This window comes from Sylvia atricapilla, chromosome 1 (genome assembly GCF_009819655.1).
Source record: "Sylvia atricapilla isolate bSylAtr1 chromosome 1, bSylAtr1.pri, whole genome shotgun sequence".
Lineage (NCBI taxonomy): Eukaryota > Metazoa > Chordata > Aves > Passeriformes > Sylviidae > Sylvia > Sylvia atricapilla.
In genome coordinates, this window is record NC_089140.1 from 770,963 (window position 1) to 796,522 (window position 25,560).

At 51.5% G+C, this 25,560-nt stretch overlaps 1 protein-coding gene across 5 annotated transcripts in view; it reads right to left on the minus strand.

Annotated features, from left to right (window-relative positions):
- The window catches only part of MAP4 (microtubule associated protein 4), a 151,083-nt gene extending 131,937 nt beyond the window's left edge, over window positions 1–19,146 (minus strand). The window contains exon 1 of one of the 5 annotated variants that reach the window (XM_066313195.1): window positions 19,059–19,143. The gene's annotated coding sequence lies outside the window, so the exon portion shown is untranslated. Of the gene's footprint in view, window positions 1–19,058 lie in introns of all 5 variants that reach the window. The other 4 variants (XM_066313220.1, XM_066313212.1, XM_066313205.1 and 1 more) reach the window with 4 other exon arrangements.
- Window positions 19,147–25,560: the final 6,414 nt, after the last annotated feature.

Below are 25,560 nucleotides of genomic sequence, written 5' to 3' on the forward strand. Positions count from 1 at the left end.
AAGCCAACAACAACAACAAAAAGAAAGTGGAACAGAAGATGAGCAGTCACTTCCCGTTATGCAACTGCCTGAAAAAAAAAAACCAGATTTGTTCAATCCAGCGTGAAAAACTGGGCTGGAGCTGAGCACCCACCATCAGCTGCTGACAGGTTACAACAAGGTGCAGACAGTTGTGTCAAACCAGGAGCACACTGCTGCAGGGCTGAGACACCCCAGGGACACACAGAGCCCAAAGACACCCTGCACAGCACCAGGGGTGCCACTGTCACCAGCCCCAAACCTGCGGGGTGATGTTAATCATCACTCAATGGCAGGTTTGGAAACTTATCTCTGGTTATTGTCATGGCAGGACCAGGCTGAGCATCCCAGAATTGAGATGGGGAGAGATCTCCAAGGTGACTAAACCCACCCTGTGTCTGATCCCCGCCTTAGAGCTCTGAGTGTCACCTCCAGGAATTCCTGGGACACTCCAGGGATGGGGATGCAAACCTCCCTGGGTCTGAGCCCCCTTTCCATGGGGAAATTCCTGCTGCTGCCCACCCTGAGGCTGTTCCCTCTCCTCCTGTTCCTTGATCACCACAAACCTCCCCTCAAACAGAGAGCAAAGGTCCCTCCTCTAGACAGAGTTGTGCGCTTTTCCTTTGCTGCATTTTTTGAAGGTTCAGTCCCAGTAAACAGACAAGGAGCTGGATAAGAACTGCAGGGAAAATAAAAAAGAGAGAATTCAACCCCTTCACAGATTCCATCCCCACATTTTCCCATCTTGTTATCCTGGGAAAGCAGAGGAGCAGCTCTCAGCCTGCCTGTGTTATCACAGCAATGACAGCCTAAGCCCAGGGAGCTGCTGCAAGTGTTTTCTCTTCTTCTGTGCTTATCAGGGAAAGTGATTCCTGCCCTGAAAACGCAGCAGGACCAGCAGCAGTTTCCTCATTGGGACTGGAACCAGCACAACGTGTGTGACTTCACACCACAGCCAAAGAAATCACTGCTCAAAGCCCTCAAATAACACCCCCAGAAACCAAAACCTGCATTAATAAACACTGAATTATCAGTGAATGAAAAAGGCTTCAGAGATACCTGTTAAATGAATTGCCAGCACTAGACTCACTCCACCTCATTTCTATTTCTCTCAGCAACTGGAATTCAGAAAGTTCTGTGGTTTAATGCACAGGTTCTTACTGCAAAGACCAATTAAAAAATAATTATACCATCCAGCTTTTAATCTGGACTTAAAACTGTTCAGCTCAGAGTCATTAAAGGGAGAAAAAAAAAAAAAGAAAAAAAAAAAAAAGGCGAAGCCCAGCTGTTCATATGGAAAATGATCCATCCACATTTACACTTGTCCCTGGCTGAGACACAAACACATTTCTGCTCCCAGGCACTCACCAGATCCAAAGAGAAGCAGGGAATGGGGTGTGGGGATGTGAGAGATCCCCCTGCAGAGCTGCCCCAGCCTGGATCCCAAAATCCACAGGCCCCGGAGCTGCCCCAGGGCTGGAGGAGGCTGGGAGAGCTGGGAATGTTCCCCTGGAGAGGAGAAGCTCCAGGGAGAGCTCAGAGCCCTGCCAGGGCCTGAAGGAGCTCCAGGAGAGGGACTGGGGACAAGGGCTGGAGGGACAGGACACAGGGAATGGATCCCAGTGCCCAGAGCAGGGCTGGATGGGAGATTGGGAATTATAAATTCCTGGCTGGGAGGGTGGGAGAGGCTGGGCTGGAATTCCCAGAGCAGCTGTGGTGCCCCTGGATCCCAAGGACATTGGACATTGGGGTTGGAGCAGCCTGGGACAGTGGGAGGTGGCCCTGCCATGGCACAGGGTGGCACTGGGTGATCTTTAAGTCCCTTCCATCCCAAACCATTCTGGGATTCCAGGATCCAGCAAAACTCCTTCAGTGCTGCTGTGTCCATGTGCACTGGCAGGCTCCACTCCCAGCACTGCATCACTGCTCAGGGAATGCACCCTGGGCTGGGAATACACCATGGATGGGGCTAGGAATGCACCCTGGATGGGGCTGGGAATGCACCCTGGATGGGGCTGGGAATGCACCCTGGATGGGGCTGGGAATGCACCCTGGATGGGGCTGGGAATGCACCCTGGATGGGGCTGGGAATGCACCCTGGGGTGGGAATGCACCCTGGGAGTGGGAATAGCCCCTGGATGGGGCTGGGAATGCACCCTGGGGTGGGAATGCAGTGCCACTGCCCTGTGCACCACATCTGCCAGCTACTGAGGAGACAAAGACTGTGCCAAAGCTCCTGAGCCAGCCAGGATTGGGAATTTCTGAGTCAGCCCCAAGTCAGTGGCTGCTGCTGCCTTCACCTGCAGGAGCTGCTACGACTCCAATTCCTTCTCCCACAGCTTTAAAGGAAAATTCCAGTGACAGTGGAGACAAGTCTAACACATTGTCTCACATGTAGTTCTGTTATTTTTACAGTTCTCAGCATTTCTTCAGTTGGCAGAAATCAAAGATCTGTACTGGAGTTCCAGCCTCCCCTACACACAGATACTGCAGTTTAAACTGGAAGCAGCGTGAGGCTCCCAGTGCCCCCAAGGACAACAAAGCAGCTTATCAGGGTGAGAAAGTGAAAGAACAATGAATAATACAACTTCTGGGGTTTGAAGTTGCCTTAGAATGAAGCAAACTCTGTGTTTCTGGCACATGGCTGAATTCCCACTCAGCAAGGTCCCAGTGTCAGCCCCCACGAGCCTCGCACAAGTTGGATTTTCAGGGTTTGCCCTTACAACAAGGAGTTTTCTCAATCAACTGCTCCTTTTAAAGCAACAATTTCATCATTTTAAAACCAGAAACAGGTAGGAGGCACAGAAACATTTAACCACTGTACCGTGTTTTAAAAAGAACTTAAAATAATGAAGCCAAGAGGCATTGATACATAATTTTAAATTTCCATCTTGCTTGGCTCCAGATCAAGATCTAAGTGATGTTTTTTCATGAAGATTGGGACCACATTTCTTCTCTCTTCTGTGACAACTTTTCAATACAGAGGTTTGGGTTAGAAAGGACCTTAAGGATCATCCCAGTGTCACCCCTTCCAGGGGCAGGGACATGTCCCACTGTCCCAGGTGCTCCAACCCCAATGTCCAACCTGGCCCTGGGCACTGCCAGCTGCTCTGGGCACCCAAAAATCAACCAGGAGAACAACAGAATTGAGTTTAAAACTTGCTGAGAGAGAACAATGCACAAGCCATGGCCTCACCACGCTCACAGCCAAGGATTTCTTCCTAACAAACAACCCAAATCTCCCCTCCTTCAGCATAAAGCCATTCCCCTGGTCCTGGCACTCCATATCCTCTGTAAAAGTCCCTCTCCAGCTCTCCTGAGCTACCTAAAATCAATGCAATTGCCAGAAAAAAATAAATACATCAAATCCACCCCCCAAATCCTGTCTGAGCTCACTGGAAGCTGGAGGTGGGAAGCTGGGATGGCCCCACACTCCCAGTTTGTTTCCTTTTTTGATTAATTAATAAAGGTGTTTGACAGAAAGAGCCACTTGATTATTCAGGGAATGTTCAGTACTTCCTTTCTCTTCCACTTCTACCTCTAGATTTAGAATATTTATAAGACCTTTCTTAATTTTTAAGCCAGATTATTAGAGCAAGGAGGGGATGAATTCTGGAGGGTTTGAGGAAGGGCCTTTTCTTTGGTTTTGTTGTTTTTTGGGGGGTGGGCTTTGTTTTTGTTGTTGTTTTGGGGGTTTTGTTTTGGGTTTTTGGGGGGTTTTTGTGGTTTTTTGTTTGGTTGGTTTTGGTTTTTTGTTTTTTTCCCTCTTTGACATTTAAAAGAATAAATACTTTCAGCTTCTACTTTCAGGTCTGTCCATCCCCTCCTAACCAGCCATTCCAGGTTTTGACTTCTGTTTCAGGAGTTGCTTCTGTGTTTTCGTGCAAGAAACCTTCTGGAATAAAACAAAAACAGTTGCAGACTGTTTTGGGTTGGAAGGGACTTAGGGATGATCCCAATCCACTCCCTGCTCTGGCCAAGGACATCTCCCCCTGTCCCAGGCTGCTCCAAGCCCCATCTTGGCCTTGGGCACTGCCACAGCAGCTCTGGGAATTCCTGCCCAATATTCCACCTAACCCTGCCCTGGGCCAGCTGAAAGGGTGCAGAATTCAGATTGGCCACTGCACAGCACAGAGCTGAGATCAGGGACAGCACAGGGACATTTCTGAACAGCCAGGCCTCAGGAATGAAGAGGACACAAAGCAGAAACCCTGCAGCATTCAGGAATCAAAGAACCTCTGATTCTGTCCTGTGAAATGCCCAATCCTGCAGATCTCCACCGAGGCACAGGCTGCTTATTCCCCATTCACTGTCCAAAGGAAGCTCAGATGCTTCAGAGACTTTCACCCTGTGCTGGTTTGTTTTTTTCCTCCACCTCATCATGTGCTGCTGGAGCTTCCTTGGCCAGACTCAATGAATGAGTCACTTAATTAACCCAGAATTTACACAAAGGACATGTGAGAGCAAAAGCCTGCCCCTGAATCTGCTCAACCTGGTGAGCATCTTCAAATACTCCATCTCTCTTTTTTTCATGAAAATATTTAAAATGTAAATTAGCAGAGTAACAGAACTTAGTAAAAACTGGCTGAGAGAGAACAATGCACATGCAACTCCCAGATTAAAAACCTTAAGATATCAGTTAACTCCATAAAATACAGCCCACATCCCTGTTTAGTAATGAAAATGCTCCTGCCAGTACACAACCCCCTTTTTTTTTTGGTGTTATACTTTGAAAAGCACAATATAAAGTATTCTATCTAGAAATGCCAGCTCCTGTACTTGGAGACATGAACAGAAAAAACTCTCCCAAGAGATAAGCAGGGAGAGGAGTGCTCAGTGTGAGCTGCAGGTGTGAAACCTTGGCTCAGAGGGGACAAAGGTGACCGTGGCAGCCACAGATAATCGTTTTTTATTTGCCAATATTGACACTTGAGAGCTGGGTTATTTCCTTGGCACCACCAGTGCTCTCTGTGCACAGAGCACTCGGCTTGGACGAGGGAAAGGTTATTTTCTGCTCTGAGATGGAGAGATTGTGAAAAAGCCAAATCAAACAGCTGGCACTGGGACACCCTGAGCACTCTGCTGGTGACACTGAGCTCTGGGTGCTGTCACAGCTGCAGGGAGGGGATGGGACATCCACAGGGACCTCCTGGAGAGGTGGGACCGTGCCAACCTCAGCAGGTTGTTGTCCACTTGTCCAAAGTTCTGCACCTGGCCTGGGACAATGCCAGAGCCAGGCTGGGGATGGGGAGAGGGAGAGCAGCCCTGGGGACAAGGACTGACAGGGGCTGGGACATGACAAAATGAACATTGCCTGGCCACAGAGCCCCTGGGCTGGGCTGGTCCCAGTGTGGGCAGCAGGGAATGGGGGATTCTGCCCCATCCAGGTGATCCCATGGCAATTCTGCCCCATCCAGGTGACCCCATGGCAATTCCACCCCATCCAGGTGACCCCACAGGAATTCTGCCCCATCCAGGTGACCCCACAGGAATTCTGCCCCATCCAGGTGACCCCACAGGAATTCTACCCCATCCAGGTGACCCCACAGGAATTCTGCCCCATCCAGGTGACCCCACAGGAATTCTGCCCCATCCAGGTGACCCCACGGCAATTCTGCCCCATCCAGGTGACCCCACAGGAATTCTGCCCCATCCAGGTGACCCCACAGGAATTCTGCCCCATCCAGGTGACCCCACAGGAATTCTGCCCCATCCAGGTGATTCCCCAGCTGCAGAGCTGCCCCAGTCCTGCATCCCAAAATCCACAGGACCTGGAGCTGCCCCAGAGCTGGAGGAGGCTGGGAGAGCTGGGAATGTTCCCCTGGAGAGGAGAAGCTCCAGGGAGAGCTCAGAGCCCTGCCAGGGCCTGAAGGGGCTCCAGGAGTGGAACTGGATGATCCTTAAGGTCTCTGCCACCCACCTCAGGGTGAATTGTGTGATCAGACAGACCCCAGGACTCTCAGAGGCTGCAGCAGAAGCACAGAGCCATGAGGACACAGCTCACACTTCCCCATCACCCAAGAGTAAAAACCAAGAGAAACCAAACCCACACTCTGCACAGACCCACACACATGAACCTGACCTGCTGTCACAGTTCTTACAGTCTGATTTAATACCAAAAAGTGGGCACTGCAATTCTGTCCTGCTGACTTACAAACACAGATCACAACAACTGACTCACCTCACCCCCCTGCTCTGCTCTTCATGCTGAATTATTTCCATTTATTCCTCTGATCTAGCTTCTTTTTTTTTTTTCCTTTCCTGCCCCTAATCCCACAAAAAAAATAGTTTAGGCTTGAATTTGAAGCATTAACAGGATTGCTGGAAGAAAAGGACTTTGAAAAGGCTGTTATCAGTCAGTGAGTGCAGCTGGTGGATACCCAGCCTCCCTTTGTAGCTGCAATTCTCTAATAAAGGAACATCTGAGCTTAATCCAGAGCTTCTGTTTCATAAATAATGAGATCCTACAATCTCTCAGTTGAAAACTAAACTAATTTGAGGACAAACTGCAGCTCCTCCGAGGCACTCTGGAAGTTTTCCTTGCTTTGAAGCAAAGGGTTAAAAAATCCAGCCTGGAAAATGACACTGCTCGAGGTGATGTGTGTTAAACAAGATCTTCATCACCAGAGCCCCCCCTGTTTCACTTCTGTCTTTCAGAGGATCATTTCCTAACCCGTGTTTCTATTTCACTCCTCACTTGGGAAGTCTCTTTTAAGTAATACAATTATTTAGAATAAAGCAGGGTGTTACACCTGTACAACCAGGATGCTTTTCAATTGAAATGAACTATTTTCATTACTCCTTGTGCTCTCCCACACACACATTTGCCAAATTAGTTCAGCAGCACGTTTAATTATTCAAACAGAGCTGAAAAAATAAACCCCCCACTGAAATTTTGATGAGGTGTTAAGGATCTGGAACCATGGGTCCTGCTTCTCCCCTCTCCTCGGGCATGAACTGACATCTCTTAATTAAAAAAAAATGAGCAAAAACAAAGTTACTGAAGAGCACAGACACTAAAAACACCCCAAAATAACCGACTCACTGTAACTCCACATGGATTTGAGGAGCAAACTTTGCACTACATAATTTCTTGCTGAGTTCACATCCAACCCTTCGATTACATCAGCACCTCCAAATGATCTTGGAAGAAGTGAAGCTGGCCAGGGCATTTCCCTGGGGAAACCAAACAGGCACCACTCAGCATAAATGGCTGCTGAAAAAAAAAATATTCTACAGATAAATTACATACTAGAAAAAAAAAAATCAACATAGCCCAGACTAGGAAGAAAACCAGCTCGATTTTGATGAACTGTGGGCATTTTGCAGGTTTCTGTGGATACACCCCAGAGCAGGGGAATCAATATTCCATTTGAAAGCCCACTAGAGCTCAGGGTTGCAGTGTTTGGGGTGTGTGCAGGGCTCAGTTTGAACTCCAAGGGCAAGAACCAGGAAAGCTCAGTGAGCCCCTGCCAGAATCCAGCTGGACTCCAGTTTACACATCCAAACTTCTCCAAGAGTTTGTAGCTCTGCCTCCCAAAAACCTGTGTGAGGAGCAGCAAAGTGCTTTGGAAACTTCAGTTTTAACCACACCAACAGCATAAAAAGCCAGTTTTCACTCTGACTCCTGCACAGTCCTTGGCAAATCCTGCCAAGGGATTCCAATTGGGGGAAAGGGGGGAAAGGGGGGAAAGGGGGGAAAGGGGGGAAAGGGGGGAAAGGGGGGAAAGGGGGGAAAGGGGGGAAAGGGGGGAAAGGGGGGAAAGGGGGGAAAGGGGGGAAAGGGGGGAAAGGGGGGAAAGGGGGGAAAGGGGGGAAAGGGGGGAAAGGGGGGAAAGGGGGGAAAGGGGAAAAGGGAAAGGGGAAAAGGGAAAGGGGAAAAGGGAAAAGGGAAAAGGGAAAAGGGAGTTCCCTGGTCTGGCACTGCTGGGGACACACAGAGACAAAGCCACATGCACAAATCCAAAAAAACAACTTCTGCTCCTGGCTTCAAATGCAACAGCCAAAGCCAGCACAGCTCTTGGAGACTCCTGGTGCCTGGGAGCAGCTGATGGAGGAGAGCAAAAGCAGCCTGGAAAGAGTGAAACCCTCCAAGAGCAATCCTAGATGTGCACTGGACAGCTCTGTGCTCACCAGAACCTTCCCTCCACTGCTCTGCCCTGGGCACTCCCTCCATCCCCCAAATGTGCTCCTCTCACTTTCCCAACAGGACTCGAGTTACCAAGTGCCCTCCTGAGTGAATTTTCTATTCTCTAACAGTCAGCCACCAAAATAACTTTTCTGTTCTCCCAGGGTCACTTTTGGAGTATTTCCTTCTCTCATTATATGACCACGGAGCTCTGCTCTAAAAGGGAATCTCCTTTTATCACAGGAAGTCAAACCCCAAGGGGAAAAAACATCCACTCTGTGGTATGTTTAAACAAGTCACCATCAGCTGATGCCAGCCAGAGTCAGGATTTCTGGGAGCAGTGTGGTAAATTCTGTGCTCCAATCACCCCTCCAAGAGCCTTTATGAAAGGTCTTTATAGCAAAAAAAGAAAAAAGAAACCCACCCTACACTGAACACATTCAGCTGGCCTTAAATGGGAGCTGAGCAAACAGAAACAGGGGAGAAAAACCAGCAGCTGGGAGCTTTGGAGAGAGAGAGAGCAGAGCAGCAGGAAAGGGGGAGCACAGGGAAACCTGGGGCACAAACACAGCTCGGGGTAATTAAGGAAAAAAATGCAAATGGATGCTGCAGAACTAAAGGCCTTTGTGAATCACAGCCATTCATTCATCATCCATCACCACCTGAAGGATCCCAGGGCTGCAGTGGCAGGGCAAGGCTCCTACTGCCCACCAGAGCCACTCAAAAAAAACCCAAAAAAACCACTCCCAAAAAACCCCCCAAAAAAACCCCAAATTCTCCCCAAAACCCCCCCCCAAAACCCCCCCCCAAAAAAATTCACCCCCCCAAAAAATATTCACCCCCCCAAAAAAAATATTCACCCCAAAAAAAAATTCACCCCCCCAAAAAAATATTCACCCCAAAAAAAAATTCACCCCAAAAAAAAAATTCACCCAAAAAAAAAATTCACCCCCAAAAAATTCACCCCCCAAAAAAATTCACCCCCCAAAAAAAATTCACCCCCCAAAAAAATTCACCCCCCAAAAAAATTCACCCCCCAAAAAAATTCACCCCCCAAAAAAATTCACCCCCCAAAAAAAATTCACCCCCCAAAAAAATTCACCCTTAAAAAAAATTCACACCCAAAAAATTTCACCCCCCAAAAAAATTCCACCAAAAAAATTCACCCCCCAAAAAAATTCACCCCAAAAATCCCCCTGGGAGGCCAGACTCTGGGCAGAGGCAGGTGCCAGGCTGTGCCCAGGGATGAGCACACAGGGATGTGGATGTGCCCATGGTAAAAGCTGGCAGCAGGACCAGCCACTCCTGCTCACCTCCTGCTCACCTGGCACCTTCAAAACCTTCCCTGCAGAAAACTGAGCTTGGGAGGTGCAAGGAGTTTCCTTCCTGAGCCATTCCAAACCCAGGTTCAGTCCTTCCAGGAGAGGGAAATCCCAGAGAAGCTGCCAGCTGAGGGACACAACACACCAAAACACCACAGCACAGCACCAGTGGAAGAGTTGTGACAGTTTTAACAAGGCAGTGACTAATGAAACAAAACAATCTTGGGAAGTTGATAATGATAAAGGGGGTTTTTTTTTCCACACCATTAACACCCAGAGGTCTCAAATGTGCAGTTTTGGGGATAAATTTGGGTTTCAGCCAGCAGGCAGTGCTGTGCAACACTGCTCCACATTCATATTTAGAGCTATTAAATCCTGGTCAAACCACCACTGCTTTTAAGGGAAAATACAAGCAAAATATAGCATCTCTCCTTAAAAGTGAATCCCCCAAGCTGAAAATAGTTTGGAGCAGAAGCAAATCAGCTCGAGTCACATCAAACCAGTGCTAATGCAGATATACATCCCCATAAATCCAGTCATTCACCAATTACACCCAGGCAAGCTCCTAAGAGGGTCACTTCAGGACAAATATGTAATCCCAATGTGACACTTGATCCTATTGCCCTACATGCTCTGTCCAAATCCCAATGCAAAAAAAAAAAAAAAATAAAATAAAAATAGTACATTTTAGCTAAAAAAAAACCCCAAACAACCCAGTTAAAGAAAATCCAGCCCTCAGAACACGAGATGGAAATATCCTTTAATTCTCATGTCGTAAAGGCTTAAATAGGTTAAAATACGGCCTGAAGAAAAACGACATGTGTGCTTTAAGAGTGAAGATATCCTGGAAAAATTAACCCTGTGGATTACAAACACTGGAGTTTCATACATAAATGCAAATTTGTGATCTCAAATAGAGCTTGAGGCACCCACAGCATCCTCCAGTCCTGACTACAGTGGGGTCACAGAGCACCTGCCAGGTGTGTGGTGTGCCAACCCCAGAGCACAGCACCCCAAAGGGACTGTCCCTCAGCCTCAGTGACATCCTCAGGGTGTGTCCCATCACCATGGGCTGTGCCCGTGGAGCTGGAACCAAGTTCTCCTCTGGGAGTCACATCCTGCCAACCTGGGCAGGAGCAGACACTCAAATCACCTGGAGCACAGGAAACACCCCCAGAATCCAGAGCCCTGGGATGGTTTGGGTTAAAGGGACCTTAAAGCTCACCCAGTGCCACCCCCTGCCATGGCAGGGTCACCTCCCACTGTCCCAGGTGCTCCAAGTGTCCAACCTGGCCTTGGGACTGCCAGGGATCCAGGGGCAGCCACAGCAAACCTGGGAATTCCAGCCCAGGCAGGAATTTCCAATCCCCAATCCCCCACCCAGCCCTGTCCCCTGGCAGTGGGATCCATTCCCTGTGTCCTGTCCCTCCAGCCCTTGTCCCCAGTCCCTCTGCAGCTCTCCTGGAGCCCCTCCAGGTCCTGCAAGGCCACACTAAAGTCACCCCAGAGCTTCTCCTCTGCAGCTGGATATTCCCAGCTCTCCCAGCAGAGCTGCTCCACCCCTGGCATCCCCCTGGTGCCTGCTCTGGGCTCTCTCCAGCTCCTCTCTGTGCTGGGCCCAGGGCTGGGGGCTGCACTCACAGCAATGAAATAACACTTCTGAGGTTCTGCATCCATAACATCCCAATGGGAACCCAGCACCAGGCCATCACATCCTCTATTCCATTTACTGCTGCTTCTTTAAACCACTGAAAGCCGCAGCTTCTGCGAAGTAAGAAGTTTGTAAGATCCACCCACTAACATCCAGAACCCTTTTGCTAATTGCTCTGATTTATGACTTAAAACAGCAACGATTCACTCCCACCACAAGAGCCCAAAGGAAGGAAGAGAGGGTGACTCAGTTCTTTGTCTCATTCTCTGCCTCCCCTGACTGCAGAGCCTCTGCTGGGGCTGCCTGGGGATTCTTGTCTTTGCTCTCTCCCAGTTTGGAAGTTTCCCATTACCTAATTAACAGCAGTGAAAGTATCTATGGACAGCAGAAAAACTTCTGAGGTTCCTTAAAGTCAATGCAGATAAGCAAAGGAGCATTTTTTTAAACAGAGCATTGCACTTAATAAAGCTGCAACAAAGAAATGGCTGGAATTGAGAGGTTAAACACAAAAAAAAAAAACCCACAAAGAGGAATACAAACCAACAACACCAAAATGCCCCATCCCTGAAGTGTCCCAGGGCAGGCTGGATGGGGCTTGGAGCAGCCTGGGAGAGGGAAAGTGTTCCTGCCCATGGCAGAGGGTGCAACAGGATGATCTTCCAACCCACACAGCTCTGAGACTCCAGGAAAAATTAACATTCCAAACGCAGTGCTGCTGTGTTTGGGGTTAACACCAATTCAGTGCACCAGAAATGGAACCTGGGTGCAGACAGCAGTGAGGGAACTGAATGAAGCACTTGGAACTGCCATAAACAGCACCAACAATCACATTTTAAAACAGTTTCTCTAAGCTGCTGTTCACAGTTGGGTTTTCCTCAGTATTTCCAAGAGCATTTCACATCCAGCATCATTGCTGATGTCACATCATCGCTGGTTTTCTACTCAAGCTGCACTTACCCACAGGGGAAATGAGCACATGAACTCCCTGAGCAGATGTCACTGCCAGGGGCACAGGGACCTTCAGCCTAACCCAGGGAACACCTTTCACCATAACCTCCTCCTCTCAGTGTCCCTGAATCCCAGGCAAACCTGAACCACTGACAGTCAGGTGCTTAAAAACTCCCAGTGCTTTCCAGAGGGGATTACAGGAAAACTGCCAGTGAAGCACAACTTTCAGATGTCCATTTGCATCCTGTTGATAGCAGCTCCAAGTGCTTCACTCCTGCCCCATCCTCACTGCTGTCTGCACTCAGGTTCCCTCTCTGATGAGCTGAAATGGAGTTAACACCCAACACAGCAACACTCAATTTGGATTTGGGGTCTGGAGCATTTCCCAGATGAGGAGAGACACTGGGAGAAATCCTCCCCACGGGATGCAGGGCTCCAACCTGCTCTGCCCTGCTCCAGAGGACACCCACCCTTCCTCCTGGAGATGAACTCTGTGGGGATGACACTGAGGATGGTGCCAGACACAGCCCCAGGAGCAGGGGACACAAACCAAAGCACACCCAGCTCCAGCTCAGCAGCAGGAAAAGCCTCTTCCCAGGGAGGGGCAGAGCCCTGGAGCAGCTGCCCAGGGGATCCTGGAGTGTCCCTGTCTGGGGCCATCCCAAAGCCCCTGGACACATCCCTGTGTCCCTGCTGAGGTGACCCTGCCCTGGCAGGGCTTGGCCTGGGGGATCTCCTTCCAACTCCAACCATTCTGGGATCCAGAAGCCTGCAGCTTTTCCAACAAGGATCAGCCAAGGATTTTTCACCCTTTCAGGCTCTTACCTCACTGAGAGCATTTCCCCATCACATTTTCCCCAGCAAAGGCAGGGTGAGTGATGAGTGCTTGGCATCCCCTTCTCCAAGCACTTGCTCCTACTTCCCTTTTAATAGAATTGATGCAGCTTCTAAAATGAGTTGCAGAAATCCCACCTGAGCACCGAGCCCATTTCTCCTGTCCCATTTCTGCACTGACCTTGTGGCACAACCACCTGATAGAAAGCATCAAGTGGAGGAGGGCTGGAACTTCCAAGGAGTTTTGTTAGAGAAAACAGAAGTCATAACATGGAAACAAAGCCTCAGTATCAACTTCTGGAAGGACAAACTGCCAGAGTATCTCCAGCCAAGAGCCACAAGGAACACGTGGGAGGAGGGAGAAATAAGAGCAGGTAAAAGCCTCTGGATGTTTCTCTGCCCCTTCCAGAGGATTTTAAGCCCTTCACAAACATCACTGAAGTTACATGGAGATATTTGCCCCAGTCCTCAATGTGAGAGTTGAGGGTTTCCACTCACCAGAATGAGCTGAGCTCCAGCACTTCGGGAGTCACAGCTCCAGAGGATGTAAACACACTTTGAAACTGCTCTGATAAATGCTCCCATCGTTTCACTTTGTTTAGAGCAAGTGTCAACACCCTAAATTCAGCTGAAAAACAGCTTTTGGGGATGATGTAGCTCCAATACAATTTTACAAAAGACAATGACTCACTCCCAGGCGGGAATGTGTTGGAAGTGTATGACCTAATGCTCAGAGACGTTCGCTTTTCCAAAAAGGTCCAGTTTGAATATGTACAGTATCTCCCCAAACAGTGAAGTTTTTAAAAAACAGAGGTTTTGCACACAGGAACTTAGACAATTACCTCTTTTTTTTTTTTCTTTTTTTCCTCACTTCTAGTCAAAATCCAACCAGCTGATCTGCAGTTTCCCTAACCTCACTTTCAGCCTTGAGTTTCCCTCTCATCCCATCCCTGGATTTGCTCTCCAGCCCATTCAGGGCTGGTTTTTGGAGGCCAGAGGAGCCCTGCCCCAAGAGGCCAGGCAGCACGAGGAGCTCCTCAGCACAGGGCTGGAGACGTTAAAATTCAGGAGTCAGGACACACCAGACATGGAACATGAGCAAACCCTGAGCACCTGACAGACAAGCAAGACAAGCCTCCTCCACGCTCAACTGGATTCCCCACAGCCCTGCTGAGGCTCCTCCAGCTGTGAAGGGATGGCTTTGGAGATGTTCTCTTCAGCCAGCAGCTGGGCAGCTTTTTGAGGAACTCTGCTCCAACACAAAGCCCAGAATCCTGGGATCCATTGATGATTCCCAGCCTCGCTGCTGCTCCTCCGTGCAAACACCCCGGCTAAAAAGGGGCAAAGTGTAGGAGGCAAATGGGAGCGAGTGACACAGGCTAATCAGGATTTTAATCATGCTAATGGCTGTGATTAAGTGCATACTTCTCCCAGAAGCCTCCTGCAGCTCCTTGGAGTAGCCTGATAGGCAGCACGGAGCAAACACTCATCCCACTTTAATCCACAGCGGCAGCGCGTGTGTCACGTCACCTGCTCAGGGATCCACCTGTACTTAACCTGCCTCCCACCCACACTGCCACCCTTCCACCCTGCCAACACACTCATCTGGGGCAGGGGACAGCCTCCAGCACGCTGTTTGTCTGCTAAACTCTTTACAAGGCACTGGAAATCCAACCTTGGCAAAGGAAAGCTAATCCAAGCCCTACTGCGTTACACAAAGCTCCCTCGATAACGCGGCTACAACTATTGTTTTTGTTTGCCAGTTTTGTCCAAATCACAGGGACACTGTGAGCTTTATCTCAGTGCTGCTATCTTGCTACTCCCCCGAGGAACGACCAATTCAGCAGTTGCCACTCTACCTGAGAAAAGTTCTGAGGCAGGGAGGAAAACAAGGCAAGGATGGAAAGAGCAGCAAGGAGCAGCCTTTTTCCCCAAGAGCCAAGGAAGAAATCAGCCCCTTCCCTCCCTGTCTCCAGAATTCTGTTTATACACAGAATAAATAAGCCAGCACCCTTCCAGCAGACATTTCCAGGGAACAATGTGCATGATGAAGTTGGAATACACCACCATTTACACGTACAGCCATTTTTATCCAGGGAGTAACCTACACTTCCCATTGACTCGGTGTCTCCCGTGTTTTCTACAGCAACAACTGCAACAAGTTTTGCTCTCCAGCATTCCAAAACGTGGGATTTTATGGCAACAAACAAAACTAACTCAGGTGAGTCCAAGACTGATCTTTGGGGCAAATCCTCAGCACTACCCTGACAGAATTTTTAAGAGTGCTAGAGAGTCACACCAATGTCTGTTCATAATCCTTCAGGATCAGATTTCCCAATATTTTTTTTTAAATTTAGTATTTAATAATTTCCAATATACTCTTAAGAACCCAGAGTAACACAGGGCACCAGTGTGAGCCCACAAGTATTTCATTCTCCTCATTACCAAGTTAAAAATCTGCATAACATCTACAGCAACTGATTGCACTGACCTTTTCTTCCCACGAGAAATTCCTCCCCGCGTGCGGAACACTAAGCCATGGAATTGGTTCCTGAGCTGTAGGAGGAGAAATGCCCCCGCGGGATGCAGGGCTCCTACCTGCTCTGCTCAGCCCAGCTTTTCCTCCATCTCCCAAGAACCTGCTCCAGAGGACATCCAACCCTTTTCTTCTGGAGATGAGCTCTGTGGGGATGATGCAGCGCTGACAGGATCAAGGTTTGAGCTCTGTGCCACCCTCCCGTGGGCTGTAATCACAGACCCCTGGCTGCTCTGATCTACAGCTGACTATCACTTCATTTGCCTTCTAGGAGGAAAAAGAGAAAGCACAGAAATCATCAGTTCAATCGCTGTTAAAGCATGAGGAAGCTGTGGACACAGACATTTGACTAAGCAAGAGATTCGTCTTTTTTATTCAGGACAGGAAGCACAAACACAGAGTTCCAGGAAATAATTCTGCCTTTCAGAGCACTATCAGCTTCTCCAATTTGCCTTTGAAACTCCACAAGTACCTACACAAATCATAATTTTGCTGTCTGCAATGTGACTCGCAACAACACGATGAGTAACACGCCTTGAACTCCTCATTCTCAGAGGAGGAGACTGGAATTTTATCTTCCAATCTATGTCTGGCCTAAGAAAATAAATGATTTGGGGTTTTTCTGGACCAAACCAAGGCATAGTCACACATGATTTCACTTTCAAGTAACCATCACTCTCCTTTGAATGGCAAGTAGCTTGAGTTCATCCTGACAGAATTAAACCCTGTCTGACCAGTGGCTTCCCTGAGTCATAAGTTTGGTGTGGGTCAGAATTTAGAAGCTTGCACATCGAGACACGGTGCAGAGAGACAAATGCAGCCCAAGTACTGAGTGATGGAGACATCAGTGGCTCAGCAAACAGCAGGGGAGTTGAAGCCTGAGGTACACAAGAACATGCAATGGGTGCAAACCAGAGCTGAACTCTGCCATCACCCAGAGCTGAGTGAATGGCTCAGCTCCATTTATTTCCAGGGAAGAGAGGCAACCACTAAAATACTACAGGGGTTGGGACCTCAAATATAATTACAGCTCCATTGGCTGAAATTACAGCTGTGTCAGCCCTTTTACCAGCAGGAATACGTAATTCATTTGGTTCCACTGAGCACTCATCAGACTCCACATAACGAGCTTAAGGCTGGAAATCCAGTCCTGCCCCAGCCTCACCTCCTGACCCTCCCAAACCCCAATTTGCTTCTGTCCTCACTGCTGCTCAGGCTGTTGGAGGTGTGGGGGTGTTTCATACCATCACAGGACAGTTTGGGCAATCCTGTGTTATTTAAAACCTGGATATAAACTGCCTGGTGTCCCTGGGAGGGAACAAAGAAGTGAGTTGAACCCAAACAGTTCAGAATTAGTACTTCCCCCTGTCAGTGACACTTAGCAGCCCAGCCTGCTCCCAGAGTGAGCCCAGCTTGGTTCCAGCAGTGTCTGTGGTGTGATTATTCACCCTCTGGCCACTCCAGTGCTCACCCAAACTGAGCTGTACCCATTTACCACAGCACTCCCAACCTTCAAAACTCCCCCCCAGATAAACTGGGCAACCTGCTCAAGCAGATCTCTGGCCACCCTGCCAGGGTGAGGTGCTGCAGAGCACGGTGTCCCATGCTGTCCCTCACTCCTGGGAGCAGTGGCCAGCACAGGGACAGTGCCTGGCACAGCTCTGGCTTTGGAGGAACAAGCTGATAAAGTCAGGATCTGCTGCCATAAGCGTCCTCCAGCAGCCTCCCCTTTGGTCTTTAAGGACAGGAGTGACATAATCCTCTCCTAATATCAGCTGAGGGCTCGGGGAGAACCAGGGGTGACCCACAAACTGTGCCCATGGCAACACTGGGCTCTGGCTGAACTCCCCGGGCTGGCATCTTCAAACCACTGACACTTCTTTGTCTGAGCTGATCTTTCCCTGATGTCATTTCTGCAGAGACACATAAAAACAGATTTAATAATATCCACGGCCTTCAGCCTCAGAGTCAACAATCACACTCACAAACAGATCAGCTCTTCTGCCTTCGAGCTCATTAGTTGTCACTAACGTGTAATTATTACCAAACTCAACAAAAGACACAGGATATTGCTGCTGTTGCAACAGTAAATAAGTTAAGCTCTTTTTCAAACTGAAAAAGCTCATCTCTCCTGATGCAAGAAGGCACAAAAGAATTAAAAATTTAAAAAGTTTAAAAGAGTTCATGAATCCTCCAAAATGCATCTGGAAGGATAATCAGAAATTTCATCAGTTCTCAAAAACAAAAAAAAAAACCCCACCCAAAAAGTAAATTTGACAGACAGCTCTGTCCAGGCAATGTCACCTCTATCATAATTGCATTGTCAACCTGAAAAATTTCGAGTTACAATTTCTCTTTCTCAAACAAAGGAGGAGTTAATCAAGCTACAACAGCATCTTATATATACACAATACCAGCAAAACATCCCAGACAGGACACCAGGCAAAGAGAAAAGAAGCTTTAGAGCTGTAAAACTCCAGTGCAGTCCTGTCTCTAGTTTACAAAATGAAGCCACAGCATCACACACAGAGCAGGAGGAGGCCCCAGCGAGGCTTCTGACTGCACACTGCAGGGCTCAGCAGCTCTGGGATGGTTATTGTACTATCCAAGGAGCTTTTCAGCTGGAATTGTAAACTGGGAAGAACATGGGTCACTGACTAGATGATTCCAGCTTTAAAAATAAATAGAAAACTTTTTTAACAACTCTAAAATCAACGGGTTGATCTGCTAAATCCATACAGGAATCAGGCGAAGGAAATGAGTGAGGGAAAAAACCAAGTAAGAGAGACCAAGAAGCACCTAAAGAAAAGTGAATTAACCATCTAAATTCAGGCTCACGTTCACAGAGCAGGCTTTTAACACACCCCTCTAAGAGAGGGAGAGCGTACAACACTGACACTACCACGATACACTTAGAGGCAGCTTCCAGCATCAGAGCAGCACCCAAAACTTCAATCTCAGCGAGGAGAACTTATGAACACCAACCCAACATCAGGCCAGGCTCTGTTTAATGCGGTACTTTAGAGGAGTCCCTGAGGCCGAAGCGGCCCGGCCGCGGTGCCGTGACGGAGCACAGGCCCGGAGCCTGGCGCATCCCCGGGCCGCCACACCCAGCCCCGGAGCCGCGCTCTGCCCCGCCGCAGCCTCCTTATAAAGCCGGCAACAGCGGCGAGCCAACGGCGGCGGAGCGGCCGCCCAACGGGCCCCGAACGCGGCACCAAAAAAAACTTTCCAGCCGTCCCACGGAGAAGTGAGGAAGCGCTGCGTTACCCTTGAGGAGAAAGCCGCGGGTGTCTGCGCTCCGCGGAGCCGGATCAAAAGGGGATTCTGCGGGAGTAACGCCCGGGAATCTCCGCAGCCACCCCGGCCCCTGCCCCCGAGCAACAAAGGCGCGCCCCGGCAGCGCCCGCTCCCTCGGGAGGTGCTCGGGGATGCTGCAGATTCTCCCTGCGCGGCTCCGGCGCCCCGCAGCCCCTACCGCCGCCCACCGCCCGGCCCGGCCCGGCCCGGCCCGGCCCCACGGACACCGCCGAGGCCGGAGCCCCCGCTCGGCCCGGGCCGCCCCTCCGCCGCGTCGCTCCCTCAGCGCGGTGTCCCCGCGGCCCGTCCCCGCGGCCTTACCGAGCGGCGGGGGCGCGGGGCAGCGCCGGGACGGAGGCGCCTGGCGAGTGTCGCTGTCCCCTGCGGGCCCGGCGGGAGGAGGAGCGGCGAGCGGAGCCGCGCTGGCCGCGCGCCGAGCGCACTACCCTGCTGCCTGAGGGGCGGGGCTCGCGCCGCCCGGACCAATCAGCGCCCCGCCGCGCCCGGCACCGGCCAATCAGCGCGAGCGCGGGCGGCGCGCGGCCGCGCGGGGCGGAGGCGGCGCTGCGGTGAACGGGCAGAGCGGTTGGGTGCGGCGCGGGGCGGGGGAGGGGGCGGGGCCTGGGGAGGGGGCGGGGCCGGGGGCGGGGCTGAGGGACGGGGATGGAGGACGGGGATGGAGTGAAGGGGGCGAGGAGCTGAGGGGACACGTCTGAGGGGACACGTCTGAGGGGACACGGCTGAAGGGAAAGACGAGCTGAGGGGACACGGCTGAGGGGAAAGAGGAGCTGAGGGGACACGTCTGAGGGGACATGTCTGAGGGGACACGGCTGAGGGGAAAGAGGAGCTGAGGGGACACGGCTGAGGGGAAAGAGGAGCTGAGGGGACACGGCTGAGGGGACATGTCTGAGGGGACGCGGCTGAGGGGACACGTCTGAGGGGAAAGAGGAGCTGAGGGGACACGTCTGAGGGGACATGTCTGAGGGGACACGGCTGAGGGGAAAGAGGAGCTGAGGGGACACGTCTGAGGGGACACGTCTGAGGGGACGCGGCTGAGGGGAAAGAGGAGCTGAGGGGACACGTCTGAGGGACGCGGCTGAGGGGACACGGCTGAGGGGACACGTCTGAGGGGAAAGAGGAGCTGAGGGGACACGTCTGAGGGGACGCGGCTGAGGGGACGCGGCTGAGGGGACACGTCTGAGGGGACACGGCTGAGGGGACATGTCTGAGGGGACATGGCTGAGGGGACACGGCTGAGGGGAAAGAGGAGCTGAGGGGACACGTCTGAGGGGACACGTCTGAGGGGACGCGGCTGAGGGGACACGTCTGAGGGGACACGTCTGAGGGGACACGGCTGAGGGGACACGGCTGAGGGGACACGGCTGAGGGGACATGTCTGAGGGGACACGGCTGAGGGGACACGGCTGAGGGGACACGGCTGAGGGGATGAAGGAGATCCCGTGCGCTGGGAAGTGTGAGGTGGGGCACAAAAGGACGATATTCAGTGAGGGAGAGGAAACCCTGAGCGCGTGTGTGGCACGGACCCCGTGGCCCCGAAGGAGCTGGGAGGAGTGTGGCGATAAAGCGGGACAGATGGACGCCCAGCCGCCCCTCCAGGTGGCCGAACAGCAGGGACCACTCGTGCTGCTGACCATAATCCTCCGTGGCCCTTCTGGCCCAGAAAGGCAGCCCTCTGCGCATGGAGCAGGGCAGGAAAACAGGATAAAGGGATGAAGTGTGGCTAGCGGGACGGTGAGCGATGAAAGGACGTGTTTTTACAGCAGCCACGGCTGCAGAGTCACAGAATCACAGACTGGCTTGAGTTGGAACCGACCTTAGGGATCACCCAGTGCCACCCCGTGCCATGGCAGGGACAAGGGACACCTCCCAGTGTCCCAGGTGCTCCAAGTGTCCAGCCTGGCCTTGGGCACTGCCAGGGATCCAGGGAAACCACAGCTGCTCTGGGCACCCCATTTCTTCCTAATAAATGCTCTAAATCCATCCTCTTTCAGTTTAATGCCATTCCCTGTGTCCTGTCCCTCCATCCCTTGTCCCCAGTCCCTCTCTTGGAGCCCCTTTAGGGCCTGGAAGTCCCTGAGCTCTGAGTGTCCCTCTCATCACTGCTCTGCTCTGGGACAGTGAACCAGTGACCACAACTGTGACCATCCAGTCCCTTCCTCACCCACCCAGTGCTCCATCCAGGAAATCCCTGTCTCTCCACCTGTGAAACAAGGATGTTGTATGGGATGGACACTTTGCACAAGTCCAGGCAGGTGACACCGTGACACCTGTCCCCTCATCCACCACCACTGTAACCTCCATTGTTGGCCCTCAGTGAAACCATTTCCCGTGGCTGAAACTCCCTGAGACCAGCTCCACGGGACACTGGGTTGGTGCAGTGACAACAACCACGCTGGAGGAACATTCTGCCTCGTTCTTCGTGGGTAAACCATTACAGATAAACCATGACAGCATATTTTGGGAGTTAACCCAGGCAGCAGAGAGGGAGGAACGCTGTCCCCTGTCTGCTGACAGCAAGGCTCCTGCATATCCCCCAAGGGCTCTGTGTCACCCATCTGCCCGGAGGGAGCTGCAGAGCTACTAAAGCATGAAAATATGGGACACGTTGGCCTGCCAGATAAGAAAAATCAAAGCATGGTGAGTAAATTCAAACAAAAATAGGTGTGTCTCATGTCTGGTCACTGGAGGGAGGAAACACCCTTGGCATGAGGTGTGGGAGGGGGCACACCCCATCCAGGCAGGGTTAAGCTGCACCTTCTGCCCACCTCTGTCCCAGCCTCCCAAGCCTGGGTGCCTTTCCAGGGCCAGAGCTGGAAAAGGGAAATCCCGTGTCCTGATGAAAGGCAGAGCCATAACAACTGCTTGTGGCGTGTGCTATTTTTAAGCCCCGAGATAAAATAGCATCCTGATGGCTTTCTGTGGGAGGGTCGGGCCGTGGGTTGAATTTCAGGGCTGTCCCAGCCTACCCTGATCATCAGACACTTAAAGATCCCTCTTTTTCTTTAGGAAATCCACCTCTCTTCCCCTCTGGAGCCTTTCTGCTGCCAGTCTCTGAGACAGGGTTCTAGGGCAGGATGGTGCTTCTTGTGTCTGTGGAACAGACTCAGTAATACAACAAAGACAGGGGTTACACCACTGTAATACCACAGAAAGCAGTGGGTTACATCAGTGCCTGTCTGACCACTGGCCTGACTGCGTTTAGCTTGAAAAAGAGCTTCTGGGTCATTCCTTCTAAATTCCAAGCCTAGAATTTATTCCCCAAGAGAAAAACCTGAGAGCCCAAAGCCAGGCCTTGGCTGCACAGCAATCCCAGGACAAACCTTTGGTGGATTAAGGACACGGTGTGCCCAGGCTTCTCCCTGTCACACAACAGCTCTGACACCTCGCCCAAATCCCAGCCAGGTACACCTGAAACCATAAAGCAGAGCAGCTAGAGCCCTGTCATGCCATAGGTGTGTCCACTGTAAAGTATAAATTGCAGCAGGCAGCTGTCCACTGTAGTCCAAGCATCCCCATGGAATTGAGGGGCTTCTGACCTCCTCAAGGCTGGCTGGGTGACCCTGGGCTCCCAACAGCCCCACAGCTTTGGGCTTTCCTTCCATGGAACCAAGGAAATCATAGAATAGTTGGGAGGGAGGGAAGGAAGGAGGGAAGGAAGGCAGGAAGGAAGGCATGGCTTCCCAGAGCACTGTTTAATACGAAACTTGCTTGGTTCAGTTTAAATTCTAACATCTATTCTCTGCTTCCTGGGAGCAACCTCAGGCCACACTCCCTTTGTCGCCTCCCCACATGCTTCACCTGTGCAAAAATTCAAAGCATCTCCTTTATCTTTGTTTGTCCTCTAGAGAAAATAACCTATTTCTCCAGTCTTTTCCATCTCCATGTGGCCTGGAAGGGAGGGCAGCATGAACCAATGTCCTGGGTGGAAGGCAGACAAAATCTGTGAGACGCCACAGAGGTGTGTCCGTCCTTGTCCCAGCACAGGGGGGGACTTTGTTTGGTGGGGTTGGTGGCAGGAGAGAGGCTGTTGAGGCAATGCCTCTGCCCTTTCATTAAGCCAGACAGGGAAAGTGGCTGTGGAAAAGGGAAAGGCCTGGCTCATCTCCCTAAGGAGTGACTCCTTTAGCCCAGCAGGGCAGGTAGGGCAGCCAGCAGCGGGGCTGCTCGCAGCATGGCCTGACCCGTGCTGGGTGAGTCACCTGTGGGCACTGGGAGAGCTGGAAAGGGAAAGCTCAGAGTGGGGGACGCTCGTTTGTCACCGCTTTGATGGGAGCTGTGCAAATGAAGGACGCTGGGTGACACAGCCGGTCCCAGGGCACCGACAGCACTAGTGCTGGAGATAAGCACTAATGAGCTGGGCAGCTCCCCCGCCCGTTTGGCAGGAGTTTGTCATTCCCTGCTCAAAGCACGGGATGTGGGTGCCCGAGGGGCAGGGCTTTGGGGTCTGTCCCTGCTGTGGGGTCTGTCCGGGCTCTGGGGTCTGTCCCAGCTCCAGGGTCTGTCCCAGCTCCGGAGTCTGTCCAGGCTGGGGGGTCTGTCCCAGCTCCAAGGTCTGTCCCAGCTCCAGGGTCTGTCCAGGCTGGGGGGTCTGTCCCAGCTCCAAGGTCTGTCCAGGCTCCAGGGTCTATCCCAGCTCCAGGGTCTGTCTGGTCTCTGGGGTCTATCCTAGCTCCAGGGTCTGGGGTCCAGGATCTGTCCCAGCTCCAGGGTCTGTCTGGGCTCTGGGGTCTGTCTGGGCTCTGGGGTCTGTCCCAGCTCCGGGGCAGTGTCACTGCCAGGGGCTGAGCTGTCACTCCTCACATCCCTCACTCATCCTGGACAGGCAGCAGAGCAGCCAGGCAGCAGTCATGTCCAAAAATGAGTGCCCAGCAGTGCTGTCAATAAGTAATGAACACAAACTCTATCCAGGAGAAAAAATCATGAAGCAGACCTGGATGGGGTTTGAGTGGAGCAGGGAATTGCCTCCACACTTGGAGCAGCACCCACAGACTCTCATTTGGGGGAAATTTCAACTCATTCACTTTTGAAAGTGAATGACTGTAAGCAGCTTGGAGAATTTGAATGCTCTTACAAAACAAATGTCTCATCATTCCCTTATCACGGATCAGGGATGCAAGGGGAAGGTAACTACTCCATGAGGCAGGACGCTGCTCCGGAGACAACAAAAGCATTGTGGGTCACTGCCAGACATTTGCCAGCCAGACAGGGCTGTTCTGCTCATCAAAGCTGACTCCAGCACAATGGAAGGCATGGAATTTCGGCCAGGGATCCCTGCCATCCCAGAGACCTGTCAAGGCTCTCTGACTGGTCATGAGATTTGCCTTGCAGTTGGCACACCCCGTGATGTCCTGATCTGGGATCTCTGTGTCAGCTGTAACCTGGTGTGGGGCCACAAAGGACGAGGAGGAGGAGGAGGAGGAAGGTGGCTGCACTGAGCCTGGGCCAGTGACTTCCTTAAAGAGCTCTGTGGTCCCAGAAAACACAGCTCCTGCTGCTGCCCTGCCCCACACGTCCTGCTGTGAGTGACCCAGGACACTTCCCACACACAGCCCAGGAACAGCAGCTTGGGATTTCCCGTGTGGGAAGAGGAGAACCTGCAGAGGCTTGTCAGGATGCAGTAGCTGATATTTTACATCGTTCTTTCTCCAAGCAGAGCCTTGGCCAGGGAACAAGGGGCAGCCTGGCCTTCTGGAGGGCTTCATCCTGCTCCTCTGGAGAGGGCTTTTAGTATCACAGCTCATCTCTTCTCTAGCCTGGGCCTTCATAAGCCGAGCCCAATCATTCTAGGGCAGAAAACTCGAGTCTGTGCTGTAATGACAGAATGAGATGTCCTCAGGAGTTTGCGCGTAGCCTTAAGTTACCTTTTATAAATAGGTTAACAGCTGGAGGGCCCGTGGTTGTTCAAAGGGAAAAGACACACAGGACATGCCCTATATGATATGCTCCATCCTAAGCAATTCTGCTGCTCTGCTGATTTATAGCTGCAGATTAAAGGATTTGCCTTTCAATCAAATTATTCTCCTCAAACTCCCAAGTGGGGGGCAGAGGGGGTTGTGACATTCTGCGCTGGGTGCAGCTCTCCCTGGTGCAGCCACGGATGTTTTCTCCTTTGCTGTACGAAACTCACCGCTCCCAAATGACTCCTGATCACTTTGATGGGGGTTTGCTATTTCTGTCCTGCTTCTGGTCACTTGGGGGACAGGAGAGGGTGAGAGGTTTTGGGCCCTGAGGAGCTCCCAGCCTGAACTAGACAGAGCATGTAACCAGGAGTGACAAAAGCTGCCTGATGAGACACAAGACGACTGTTCTGGGGGAAAGCCATCTGCAAAGAGCCCTCTCCATCAGGCCTGAGGGTCTGCAAGAAGTTTTGTGCAAGTCATAGCCTTCTCACTGGCAAGGACAGTGTGTCAGGGACCAGGACCTGGGTTGGTTTCGTTTACTGTCCCCTCCTTGGCTGAGCAGGTACAAAATCAGGTGCAGAGAGCAGCAGAAGGGAAAGTTCTGACCACCCAGCTGCAGGCTGGGAGGAGAGGCCCGAGGCTGCTGACATGAAGGACGTGGTGTCCAGAGGATTTCCAGGCCTCTGCTGTGAGACCTGCTCTCACTGCTGGGACAAAACGAGGGAATTGTGAGAGGCAACCAAAGGCCACATCTGGTGTGGGGCCTTGTGTCTGGGGACAGCTGTGCCAGGTGTGCTGTGCCAGGTGTGCTGTGGCACATGTCCTGTGCCAGGTGAGCTGTGCCAGGTGTGCTGTGGCACATGTTCTGTGCCAGGTGAGCTGTGCCAAGTGTCCCGTGCCAG